Source organism: Notamacropus eugenii, chromosome 1 (genome assembly GCF_028372415.1).
Source record: "Notamacropus eugenii isolate mMacEug1 chromosome 1, mMacEug1.pri_v2, whole genome shotgun sequence".
NCBI classification, from domain to species: Eukaryota; Metazoa; Chordata; class Mammalia; order Diprotodontia; family Macropodidae; genus Notamacropus; species Notamacropus eugenii.
In genome coordinates, this window is record NC_092872.1 from 61,732,378 (window position 1) to 61,745,445 (window position 13,068).

The 13,068-nt window shown below is 39.1% G+C and overlaps 1 long non-coding RNA gene across 1 annotated transcript in view; it reads left to right on the forward strand.

The window, feature by feature from the left end:
• Positions 1 to 12,588, forward strand: part of LOC140522819 (uncharacterized) — a 79,287-nt gene extending 66,699 nt beyond the window's left edge. Inside the window, exons 2-3 of the long non-coding RNA XR_011973362.1 lie at positions 4,917 to 5,074; positions 12,218 to 12,588. This is a non-coding gene — a long non-coding RNA (uncharacterized lncRNA). The remainder of the gene's footprint in view (positions 1 to 4,916; positions 5,075 to 12,217) is intronic.
• Positions 12,589 to 13,068: the final 480 nt, after the last annotated feature.

A 13,068-nucleotide genomic window follows, 5' to 3' on the forward strand; every position in this document is an offset into this window, starting at 1 on the left:
TCCCCTTTTTGAGTATATTCAGCATGCATGTGTCATATGGTCTAGAGTTATAGAAAAATATCTCCTGGCCTTTTTAGATATATTATCTTGATACTATTTTCAATGTGGGCATCCTTAGTATATGGACCCAAGCCTTTCTGATCCTCAGGGAAGAATAACTTTGAACAATAATCTAAGAGATAGCCAGGCTGGCTCAAAATTCTTTGGTGAGTCACATGAATGCCCTGTTGGTAGAGTAGTCCAATTATTCTGGAAAGCAATTTTGGAATAATGACCAAATTATGCATAACCTTTGACCTAGCTATCGTCATTAGACCTATACTCTAAATAGATCAAAGAAAAAGGAAAAAAGGCCCACATATACAAATGTTTTGATAGCACCTCTTATAGTCACAAGAACTGAAAAGTAAGAGGGTATCCATCAATTGGGAAATGACTAAACAAATTACAGCATATGAATGTGGTAGAATACTATTGTATACCATAAGAAATGATGGAAGAATGGTTTCAGAGAAACCTGGAAAGACTTGTATAAACTAAAGCTGAACGAAGGGAATAATAGAACCAGAAGTGTTCACACAATTACAGCAACAACACTGTGAAAACAAACAACTTCCAAAAAATGAAGATTATTAACCAACAACCAACTATGATTCCAGAGGATCCAAGATGAAACATGCTCTCCACCCACTGATAGAGGTGATGGGACTTGGAGAGCAGAATGACATATACCTTTTGGGCCATGGATAATGTGGGAATTAATTTTGTTTTACTATGAATATTTGTTACATCACTTTTGTTTTTCTTTTCTTTTCAATAGTGGGTGGGGAGATAGGAAGAAGGGAAAATAAATGCTTGGCAATTTAAAAAAAATTTTTTTGGTGAGTTATATAATTTTGATCAGCTTCTTTTTTGGCTTTGGGGACCCATACCTCAGTGGTCACTTAGTGGCATCTTCAATGTTGCCCTCTTTGCAGTCCAAAGGCATTTAGAAAATCAATATTCATTGGTAAGGGTTCATAGCCATTGTTGTGCAACTTCTCCTTGATAAATAAGTGGTCACAACACCACTATTAGATCTATATCCCAATGAAATCATAAAAAAACAGAAAGGGACCTATATGTACCTATATGCATCTCTTTTTGTGGTGGCAAAAAGTTGAAAGTTGAGGGAATGCCCATCAATTGAGGAACAGCTGAATAAGCTGTGGTATATGAATGTAGTGGAATACTATTATGCTTCAAGAAATGACAAAAGCAGATTTCAGAAAAACCTAGAAAGACTTACATGAACTGATGCTGGTGAAGAAAGCAGAACCAGGAGAATGTTGTCCATAGTAACAGCAGCATTGTGTGATGATCAACTATGAACAATGTATCTCTTCTCAACAATACAATGATGTAAGACAATTCCAAAGGATACATGATGGCAAATGCTGTCCACATCTAGAGAAAGAACTGAGAGATTCTGAATGCAGATTGAAGCATACTTTTTTTACTTTATTTTTTTTTTGTCTTTTTTTCCTTTGGGTCTGTTTCTTCATTGATAGCATGACTAATATGGAAATATGTTTGACATGACTGCACATATATAACCTGTATCAAATTGCCTACTGTTTTTAGGAGGGAGAGAGGGAAGGGAGAAAGGAAGAAAATTTGGAATGCAGAATTTTAAAAAACTGAATGTTAAAAATTATCTATACATGTAATTTAAAAAAATAAAATACTATTAAAAAAAAACAAGTGCTTACATCTGTAAACCCAGTTAATATTCAATTGTATACTGCACCCTGGCTCATGCCTGCCAAGATATCATGACTCAGTCACAGATGATGATGTGTTAATGCACATTTACAACTCCCCTTCATACAACCCCATCGCATAATATCTTAAACAGAGGTAGGGACCAGGTCAGTGATTTCGCTGACAAAGACAACTAACTCTCTGGGGAGGAAAATACTTCTAGTAATGCAGGTCAGCAGTTTCTCTGTAATATATAAACTCTGAGAGTCACATAGAGCACTGAGAGATTAAATGAACTGTCCAGGGTCACACAGCCAGAATGTGCCAGGAGTTGAATCCAGGTTATCCTGGCTCCAAGAACAGCTTTCTACCCACTACTCCATGTTGCCTCTCAAAATAAGTAGTCCTCAAGATGGAACCTGGGCATCAGAAGGTCCAGTGCTATATACAAAGGGTCAAGGGTCTGAGGATCCCTACTGATACTGGGTTTAGGTATGATTTCGGAAGCTTCTCACAAAATATCTCTAGTGTTTCCACCTGAGACAACCTTGAGAACTTCAGAATCTGGCTCTCCTTGACTGCCCTGACCACCTCCAACGGCACTCAGCTCTCTGGGAAGCACACAGGCCAGCAAGGCTATCTAATCAAGAATAGATTTTTATCTAAGGCAATGACACACACTGAAAGTATTCCTATCTGAGCCCTACACAAATCAAGAAAACCCTTTCCCCCCTCCTGTTCCTTTTCCTCCCCCTTTCCATCTTAGAACACAATGCAAGTGATGCCAACATTTCTCCGATGGCATGGTCTTCTTCAGCAACAAAAGACGAACACAACAATGCCCAGAGCCCACAGCAATACCCTTGAGGTCCCAGAAGAGTGGAGAACCAGGGCTGCCTGCACCATCGGTTTGGTTATCTCCAACTGGTACCCACTGCTTCCCTCTGGCAGTCATCATTGCCACCCTCTTACAGGATGCTTCATACTCTGCTGGCTCCCCCTAGTCTAAGCTCATTCACAACTCAATGTCATTTCTTTCTTGTCTGTATGTGGCTCCATATTGCTTTTTCTCATTTCCTGCCATCTCCCTGAAGACCTGTACACAGCTCAATTTTATTTCTCTCCAGCTTGCTTGTCACTCGTCTGTACTCCCTCCTTTTCTCCCTGGCCTGGTCTTCACCTCTCTCCTCCTACTTGATCAACTTCCTAGGGAAGAAGCTCCTTCAGATGTCTCTCCCCTCTCTCTTCCTGGTCCACTCCACCCAGAAGCCAATGGATAAGGCCTGGGGCAGGATTCATTGTAGAAATAATGAAGGTATCTTTAAGTCTCACTTATATAGACGTTATCTCATTTGAGCTTTACAACAACCCCAAGAGGTAGGCAGAGTAAGGAATTATCATTTCTATTTCAGAGATAAGGAAACTGGTTTTCAAGAGAAGTGAAGTGACCTACCTACATTTACCTAGTTAGTAAATGGTGGGACCAAGGACTCAAACTCATTTCTTCAGGCTTTCAGTCCAATGATCCTTCACTGTTTTTGTAACACATCAAGAGCTCTCTCCAGCAGGAGAATTGAAGAGAGGCCTGACCTTAACGTTTCAACAACTCCGAGAAGCCCTGGTGATTGACTCTGTAGAAAGACTGCATTGTGTATCTTTCTGGATGAAAAGTACTAACAAAACAAACTTGCTTGTTTAAGAAAGGAAGGGCAAAGGAAAAATCTATTCACATATACTCAATGTCCACTAGAATTTAGGACTTGATTGGAAGGACTGAGCAAACAATCCCTCATCCTCCCAATTCCCAGGATAGTTGGTTTTATATCATAAGTGCCCATCTAGTGAATTAAGTTTCCATCTGCTCAGTAGACTCTGTCAGCATAGGACTCCTAATGGAGTTTGAATTAAAATACCTTCATGGGAACTTTTTCAAATAATATTTTCTCATTTAAGGAAAATATGCTAACTTGTTAGAGCCAAACAAGATGCCAAGTACATAGTAACATTTTTCAGTAACATGAAAACTCCCTTCCATTACAGCTAGGTCTTGATAAATGTGAATAATGAATCTCATGAAGTGGTTGCCTATATTTGAATTCCCACTATGCACAATTATAATTACTTCAAATATACTCAGTGGTCCCAGTACAAAATCAAATAATGAGACCCCTTTGGGGAATTTATTATTTGTACCAATCAGGAGCTACTTGTAATTCCAAAATCATTTATTTAGTGCATTCTATCCTCCAGGAGAGTGCAACATCTGGTTGAGGAGGGTTTTCTTTTTGTCTTTGTTATTTCCCGTGCTCAAAACAGCAATTTTCTTACACCTAGTAAGCATTTAATGAAATTGAGAGCTAGATTCTGGGGGAGAGATAAAGATTCATAGGCTCATAGATTTAGCGTTAGAAGGGACCTTGGAGATCATTGAGTCTAACTCCTTCATTTTACAGATGAGGAAACTGAAGCAAAAGAGGTTAGGTGACTTGCCCAGAGTCACATAGCTAGTAAGTGTCTGAAGCAGGTTTTGTAGTTCATTCTTCCTGATTCCAAGTCCAGTGTCTATCTACTACACCATGCTCATGGAGTTTAATATTAGTAAGGTCTAAGGGGTTAAATCTGCTGGAGCACTGGGGAGGGGGCGGGGTAAAGGGGAGGTAGCCCTGGACAAGAACTGGTTTAGACCATGGATGGGAACACTGATAACGTAACTAGTAGCTTAAGGAAAGCTCTGAGAAGATTCTATCCCACCCCACCTCTCCCAAACCTTTTTGTTTGGTAGCATGGCAACATTCCAGAGATTGCTGATTTTCTGAGACAATGACAAACAGACCTGGTGAAGGGAGGGTAACCAAGCAACAGAAAAAAAAGGAGGATGATAACTAAGAAGACTTATTGCTATTGCTAAGAAATAAAGGGAAGTTGGACTCTAGAGGGAAGAAGGCTGACCACAGAATGTACTAGAATCATCTTCAGACTCGCTGTGCACATAGAGTGAAGGCAGTTGTCTCTATGCAACTGCTTCTGACGGTTAGCTAAAATACTGAGCTCTTGTTATGAGTGTGCCTGGTGTGTGTGTGTGTGTGTGTGTGTGTGTGTGTGTGTGTGTGTGTGTGTATGAGTTTGGTCATTTCTTTCTTCTACAATTTCAAACAAAACCACTGTCCTCATAGTTCTCCTCCAGGGAGCAACCTCTTTGGAGAAGGAAATCTGTCATCCCTGTATTCATCAACACCAAATGCCAAACAACTGTCACCACTGAGGCAGGCAAGCCAGCGTAGATGAAGCAACAAGGCCTCCTCAGGAAGAAAGAGGAAGCATCATGTGCCCGGTAGGTCTATAGCCACAACCTTGATTACCACCTCCCCTTCCAGTCCTGGTGAGAAAAGCATAAAGCCTTGACCCAAGAGTCCCTGGAATAACACAAGCCTACAAAGCAATAGATATACCGCAACCTGGCCCTAGAGTCACCATTCAGAGGAGCAGTCATTGTGGAGATGTGATCTGGCAGTTGCATCTGGAGGTGCCACAGTTCCTGCATCTTTAAGTAGTCACAGCTATTAAAAGCCTCCAAAAGAAAAAAAATTGACCCCCGATTCCTTGGCACCATCCAATGCTCCAACATCAGAAATGGACATCATTTTGTCAATGGAAACCCACACTAAAGAGCATATATTTGCCATCTTGTTTGCACAAAACCCTAAGGAATACAAGGAAGTTTCAAGTATCTTGTAGCTGAAAACTCTTACTTGTGCCATTTTCCCCAGTTAAGAGTTTAAGGTCCTTGAGAGCAGGGCCTGTCTTGTTTGACTTTTTGTATTTCTAACACTTTATTCCTACAGGATAGGGATGTCATTAAAATGGGAACTCCCTCTAATAATGTATACCAGCATCTTCTCTGAAACTTAAAGTCTCAGAGAGTTGTCTAGAGCTCTGAGAGGGCCTATAGCCACAGCCAATACGTGTCAGAGCTGAGCCCTGAACCCTTGTCTTTCTGGCTGGCTTTCTATCCCACAATGCCACATTTCCTCTTTGTTACTAAGTGCTACTAGACAGTACTTAATAAATACTTTTTTACTCTTTCATTCATTCAACTCCATTGTGGGTCAGTTGTATGTTATTATACAGGTTATAATGTACATATGTCAAAAGGGACTGACGGACAGTGGGGCTAAGATCACCTTTCCTGTCTGGAGACCCAGACAGACAATTATTCTTGGATGATGTATACAAACTTTGTTGGCCAATCAGCTCCATGTCAGACCCAGCTGGGCACTGGGTTCTCCTTTTTTGGCTAACACAGAGTAAAAATAAGTCACAGAAGCAAGAACAAAGCCTATTAATTCCTTTTCAGTCCCTCCTTTTCACTGAGGCACCACTCTCTCCTACTAGAATGCAGAGACAGCCTCCTCCCCTTTCTGCTCTTTATTCCACATGCCCATTAAGCTTAGGTTTCTTCACTTTCTCTCTTGGCAGGGCTGTGCCTTCTGCAATCAGCTCTGGCTTCATTCCCTGTTACTCATCCTTGGCCTGACAAAGACAACTAATTAGTGGACACTTAAGGCCTCCCTCGAGCCACCTGACCTACCATCAGATTTATGTCCGTGGACTTGAGTTGGTCTTCCTTATCTGTAACAATGAAGGCACCCTGGTAGCCTACTATATAATACTCACAGAAATTTCTATGATGCAAAATAAAATATAATAAGTATGTAAAAAAGGTACTTGGAAAGCACCATATTAGATTCCAGAGGGAGAAACTCCTCACCTGGGAACATCAGAAAAAGCCTCATAGAAGGGAAAACATTTGAACTGGTCTTTTAAGTATGGGTAAGATTTCATCATGGCAGGTGTGTGTGTGTGTGTGTGTGTGTGTGTGTGTGTGTATCTGTGTGTATGTGTGTGAAACAAGGGATAGCTCAGACACAGGGCATGAAATGGGCAAAAACAGGGAGATGCCAAGTCATTGGATATAGTTGGGAACATAAAGTAAGTCCAATTTGGTTCATAGGGAAGACAGAGGACAGCAATGATATGTATGCCTGGAGAGGTAAATTGGTGTTGGATTATAGAAGGCTTTGAATGGCAAGATAAGGAGAAATTTGTAAAATAAAAAGAAAATAATTGAAAGACTTTGAGTAAAGGAGTGATATGATCATATCTCTTAATCAAGAGGATTAATCTGACTCTGTGAAGGATAGATTGGAGGGGAGAGACAGCATTAGATCACAAATCTAGAGTTGGAAGATACTTCAGATGCTATTTAGTCCAACTCCTAACTTTTTATAGATGGGAAGGCTTAGGTCCAGTTTCTTGCATAAGATCACATAGGTTGTTATTTCCACATGTAGTGAGAACCCAGGTCTTTGGATTTTGCTCAAGTGCTCTTTCCATGGTACCCTATTGCTGAGTCAGGAAATCCACTGGTAATCTATTACAATCAATCAGGTAAGAGTTAGTGAAATCCTGAACAATGATAGTGACAGTGAGAATATAAGGCAGGGGTAGTTATTAGAGACGTTATGAAAATAGAATGACAGGATTTGGTGGCTAATTTGATCTGGAAGGTGAGTGGGGGAGGAAAGGCTCAAACAGAACTTCAGGGTTACAAGCATGGCAGACTGGATGACTGGTATTCTGCTAATGAAAGTAGGTATGCTAGAAATAGAAGCAGACTTTGGGGAGCAAATGATGAATTGAGATATTTTGTGGACAGTGGGAGATATAGTTTTGGCATACAGAAGAGAGATGAAGAGGAGAGAATTTAGTTGAAGTCATAGGAAGTAAATGAGATTGCTAAGGAACATAGTATAGATGTCAAGGAAAAGGCCAAGGACATAGTCTTATCAAATATTAACTCACTTTTAGGAAGAGGTAGAAGAGTCAACTAAATCAAAAAAGAAATAGCAGTCAAGAAGAAGGAAAACCAAGTAGATATGGTGTCTTGGAGGTCAAAGGTACAGAGAACACGCAGAGGGAGGGCTTGGACAAGATATAGCAGTGTCAAATGCTTTAAAGAACTTAGGTCATGGGTAGGCCGTGCTAATATAATAAAAATGACAATTCTACCCAAATTAATATACTTATTTAGTGCCATACCAATTAAACTATCAGACAATTACTTTCTAGAGCTGGATAAAATAATATCAAAATTCATTTGGAAAAACAAAAGGTCCAGAATATCAAAGGGACTAATGAAAAGAAATGCTTGGGAAGGTGGCCTAGCGCTACCAGACCTTAAACTGTACTATAAAGCAGCAATTATCAAAACCACTTGGTATTGGTTAAGAAACAGAGAGGTAGACAAGTGGAATAGACTTGGCACTCAAGATGCAGTAGGCAAGGAATATAGCAACCTTCTGTTTGATAAACCCAAGGACCCCAGCTTCTGGGATAAGAACTCATTGTTTGACAAAAATTGCTGGGAAAACTGGATAACAGTGTGGCGGAAATTAGGCATAGACCCATACCTGACACCGTACACAAGAATAAAGTCCAAATGGGTACATGATTTAGGTATAAAGACTGATACCATGAATAAACTGGAGAAGCAAGGAATAGTGTATTTATCAGATCTATGGAGAAGGGAAGAATTCTTTACTAAAGAAGAGATAGAATGCATTATGAAATGCAAAATGGATAACTTTGAGTACATTAAACTGAGAAGTTTTTGCACAACCAAACCCAATGCAACCAAAATCCGGAGGGATGTAGTAAATTGGGAAAAAATTTTTACAGCTAAGCTCGGGGATAAAGGCCTCATTTCTAGAATATATAGAGAACTGACCCAAATGTATAATCATACAAGTCATTCCCCAATTGATAAATGGTCAAAGGATATGAACAGGCAATTTTCAGAGGAAGAAATTAAAGCTATCTATAATCATATGAAAAAATGCTCTAAATCACTATTGGTTAGAGAGATGCAAATCAAAACAACTCTGAGGTACCACATCACACCTATAAGATTGGCAAACATGACAGAACAAGAAAATGATAAATGCTGGAGAGGATGTGGGAGAGTTGGAACACTAATTCATTGTTGGTGGAGCTGTGAGCGCATCCAACCATTCTGGAGAGCAATTTGGAACTATGCCCAAAGGGCTACAAAAATGTGCATACCCTTTGACCCAGCAATATCGCTACTAGGACTATATCCCCAAGAGATCATAAAAATGGGAAAGGGTCCCACATGTACAAAAATATTTATAGCAGCACTCTATGTAGTTGCCAAAAACTGGAAGTCAAGGGGATGTCCATCAATTGGGGAATGGCTGAATAAATTATGGTATATGAATGTAATGGAGTACTATTGTGCCATAAGAAATGATGAACAAGAAGACTTCAGAGAGGCCTGGAAGGACTTATATGACCTGATGCTGAGTGAAAGGAGCAGAACCAGGAGAACTTTATGCACAGCAACAACCACAGTGTGTGAGAGTTTTTTCTGGTAGACTTAGATTTTTGTAATAACACAAGAATTTCTGAAAAAAAAAAAAAAAAAAAAAAATCCCAATGGTGGACCTCAAGGCAAAAAGCCTTCCACACTCAGAGAGAGAAATATGGAAGTCACTCACATAATGTAGCAGATCATGTTTGTGTATGTGTATCTGTTTGTGTATCATGTTCTGATTTGTTATACGGATTCTTTCATTTATCTTAGTCTGACTACATAGCATGACGATAGTGAAAATATACTCAATAGGAAAGTATATGTAGAATCTATACAGAATTGTATGCAGTCGTGGGGAGGGAGGGAGGTAGCGGGGGGTGGGTGGGGAGGGATAAAATCGCAATTGTATGGCAGTGATTGTTAAACATTAAAAAAAATAAAAAAATTAATTAAAAAAAAAAAAAAAAAAAAAAAAAAGAACTTAGGTCAAATCCTAACTTTGTGACCCTGGGCAAATCTCTTAGATTGAGATACCCTATCTTTACACTGGGATAATGATAGCGCTTATATCACAAGATTATTGTGCAGATCACGTGAGATGTAATGTAATGTAAACATGTAATGTGTTTTACAATTCCTAAGGTATAGTATAAATACTAGCTATCAAGGAGACCACTGGTAAACTTTGAAAGTATCAGTAGATAGTAGTAGGAGGGAATGGAAATCATAAGGGAAAAGATTAAGGAGAGAGTTGGCAGTAAAATAGTGAAGACATAGGGTGTATACTGATTTTTCAAGAGATTTGGCAGAAAAAAAGGAGGAGAAAAAAGAGGTAATAGTTGTTTGGGGTCCGGAATGCTGAAAAACAATTTATTTTACAACTAGGAAGACAAATACAATTTAAAGACTTTTTCTATCCCCATCAACCAAAAGAAGTAGAAAGTAAAGCAATAATTTGGTGAATATGGATGGTGTAGGTAAAAGCTCTGGATAATTTTTGGTTAAACCTTTAACTTTCTTTTTCTCTTAACATTTTGTGCTTGAATCATGCAAATTATTCCTTTAGCTTTATTCCCTTTCTTTCCCTAGTCTATTTTCAATAGCCGATAAGCTCTTCACTTTTTGATCACCAGCTCAAGTGCTATCTCTTCATGAAATCTTCTCCTAGCCAGAAGTGATTTCTGAGCACTTTGCTCTTTCCTTATTTCACTTTGAAATTTTGCCTTGTAGGATATTAATGTATTTGTCTTCTCTCTCCTACTGTGAGCTTTTCAAGGGTAGGGACCCTCAAGGCAATGTTTTATTTATTTTCATGGTTCCCTTAAGGCTTAATACACTGCAGTCACTCAACAAATATTTGTTCAATTTGATTTAAGAAATGCTCATTAAGTATCTACTAAATGTCAGGCATAATGCTAAGTTCTGGGAATATATAGGAAATGACATTGGACTTGCCCTTTGGGAACTTCCAATCAACTATACCAAGAAATCCTTGGAGACTTCTTACTGAGCTTGGTAAGGGCACTGATTCTGACAAAGCCATGTGTAGCAAACAAATCAGTAAGGGTTATTTAATGCCCCAAATTTCCAGCATATCTAAAAAGAAGAGATGATATGGACATTTTTTTCCTCTTCCGCTAGGGAATTGTGGTTTATTTCCATAGCCCTGGAGATTAAGTTGTCTAGCAACATATTATTTGGAGGTAAGTTATTCATATTATTCTGCTCCAAGGCTTTCTTCAGCAGCCCTACCTTCAGAGCATCTTAAGAAATCAGTAATTGTTGGCAATGTCTTTTCTGATGGTTCTAAAATAGGTTGGGTTCCTCCCTTCCCCCCTCCAACCCTAGGCAATTCAAGAAATAGGCACACAGACAAAAAAAATGCCTTCATGGAAATGTATTTTATGATGTGGATAAAAAGAAATCGTTTCCCCTCACTCGTCTTTGGCTTTCATGTCTGTGAAAAGAGGGGGTTGGGTTATGATCTTAAGGTTTCTGCAGTTCTAACATTCTGCATCTAGAAGTTTATGCCAATCCAAAAAGCCTCTCTCAAATCCAGCTCATCAAAAAACAATAATAAACAAGACTTTAACCCAAAGTCTCAGTACTATTTGTATTGTAAAGTTCTATGAGACATTATGTCATCACTGTGACCATTGTTCTCTAGGTCACCACTGCAGGTACAAGTAGAGTATTCAATGAAGCCTGATACATAAGACCTAGGATACCTAAGATCTGGGGCTCTCTCAAAACTACTATTACTAAACAAATACCAAACATCAAGTGATACTAGCCATCAAGGGCTATTCTCCCTAAAACTCTGATAACTGACTTAGCTTTCAATCAGTATCAGATCAACCAGTCAGGGAATATCAACCAATTCAAATTGTCACATAATGACCCCAGTATTGATTGACAGTTTAGCCAACCCATTATATTGGTGGAAATAGGGAAAACATATTGCGCTGGGATGCAGCTTGGCATAGATGCAACATGTTAGGCTTGGAGCTAGGGAAGACCTGGGATCAAATAACACCTCAGATAATTCCAAGGTGTGTAGCCAAGGGCAAGTCACTTAGGGGTCTAGATCTTAGAATGGAAAGGACTAAATGTTGTCCTGTTTATGGTACACATTTGTTACCTTGAGTGCCTGTATAGGAACTAAAAGAATTGTTATTCACATTTGTGCAAAGTTATATACAAGCTATATATCTAAGTTATATTTGGAAATTTTCCTGGAGAAAATTCAAATTGGGGCAATGAATCTGAAGACTGGACCCAATCTACAGGAGCCTAGGATTCTGGGGGCCTGGGTCATGAGTTGCAGTAGCAACCATGGACTCTATAGGCAGAAAGAGAGTCTATTTTATGTGCTCAGTTAAAAATATAAAAATCAATTTAGTACAAAATTCCTGCAAATTCCTGCAAAAAAACTCCTTTAATTCCAATCTTACATTTTTAATAATAATGATGATAGCTGAAATTTTTATGGCACTTTAAGGCTTGCAAAGTGCGTTACGTATATTATCTCATTTTCTCCCTGGAAGTTAGGTGCTATTGTTATTATTTCCCTTTTTACAGATGAGGATGGGGTCTCTGAGCTTACTGAATTCTGCAAACATTCGGCGTTATTAGCTCCCCAAGAGGCAAAGTGGAAAGGACAAAAGTGAACCATGACACTGATTGCACTGGACTTCAACAAGAAAAACTGAGTCTATATTAAGTCTTCTGACAACACGGAGAAGGTCTTTACCTGTGCATTCTTAGCACCTGGCTAGGTGCTAAGGGTCAGCTCTATTCTGGAGTATGCCCTTCACCACTTTATACTTTCATCTCCCTACTAAATGGGGGGGAGAATTGTACTTCTTTCATAAAACCTTTCATGATATCAGCGTCATTCACCTTTCACGTAAAATAAAAATTCATGTAGCACTGTGTGAATGGGAAAACTAGCAATTACTTGGTAAATCCATGTTCAGCTGACAGTTGACTTTGACAAGTCAGAAAATCTGGATTTAGGATCTGAATTATTCAGACAGTTACCTGGACTCATTCTATGGAATGGTTGAGTTTAAGCACAAAAACCGAACTGGTACTCCAAATAATTCTCCTGTTATACTGAGTCCGCACCTATGACACGTATAGACTAGATTCAAGTTCCCAAAGAGTAAGAGCAGCAATTATATTAATAGCTTATATTTATATGGTGCTTTGTATACCATATCTTGTCCGATCTTCACAACAACCCTCCAAAGTGTATAGTACAAGGGTTAGTATCGACATTTTATATGTAAGAAATTGAGGCTTAAAGAGGGCTTCAGGGTCAGAACTTAACCCCAATTATTCTAACACCAGCCCCTTTCATCCTGCCACATCCTCTGCTTTCTCTGCTTCTGGGATAGGTGGATAACCATCCTGATTTATGCTGGAAG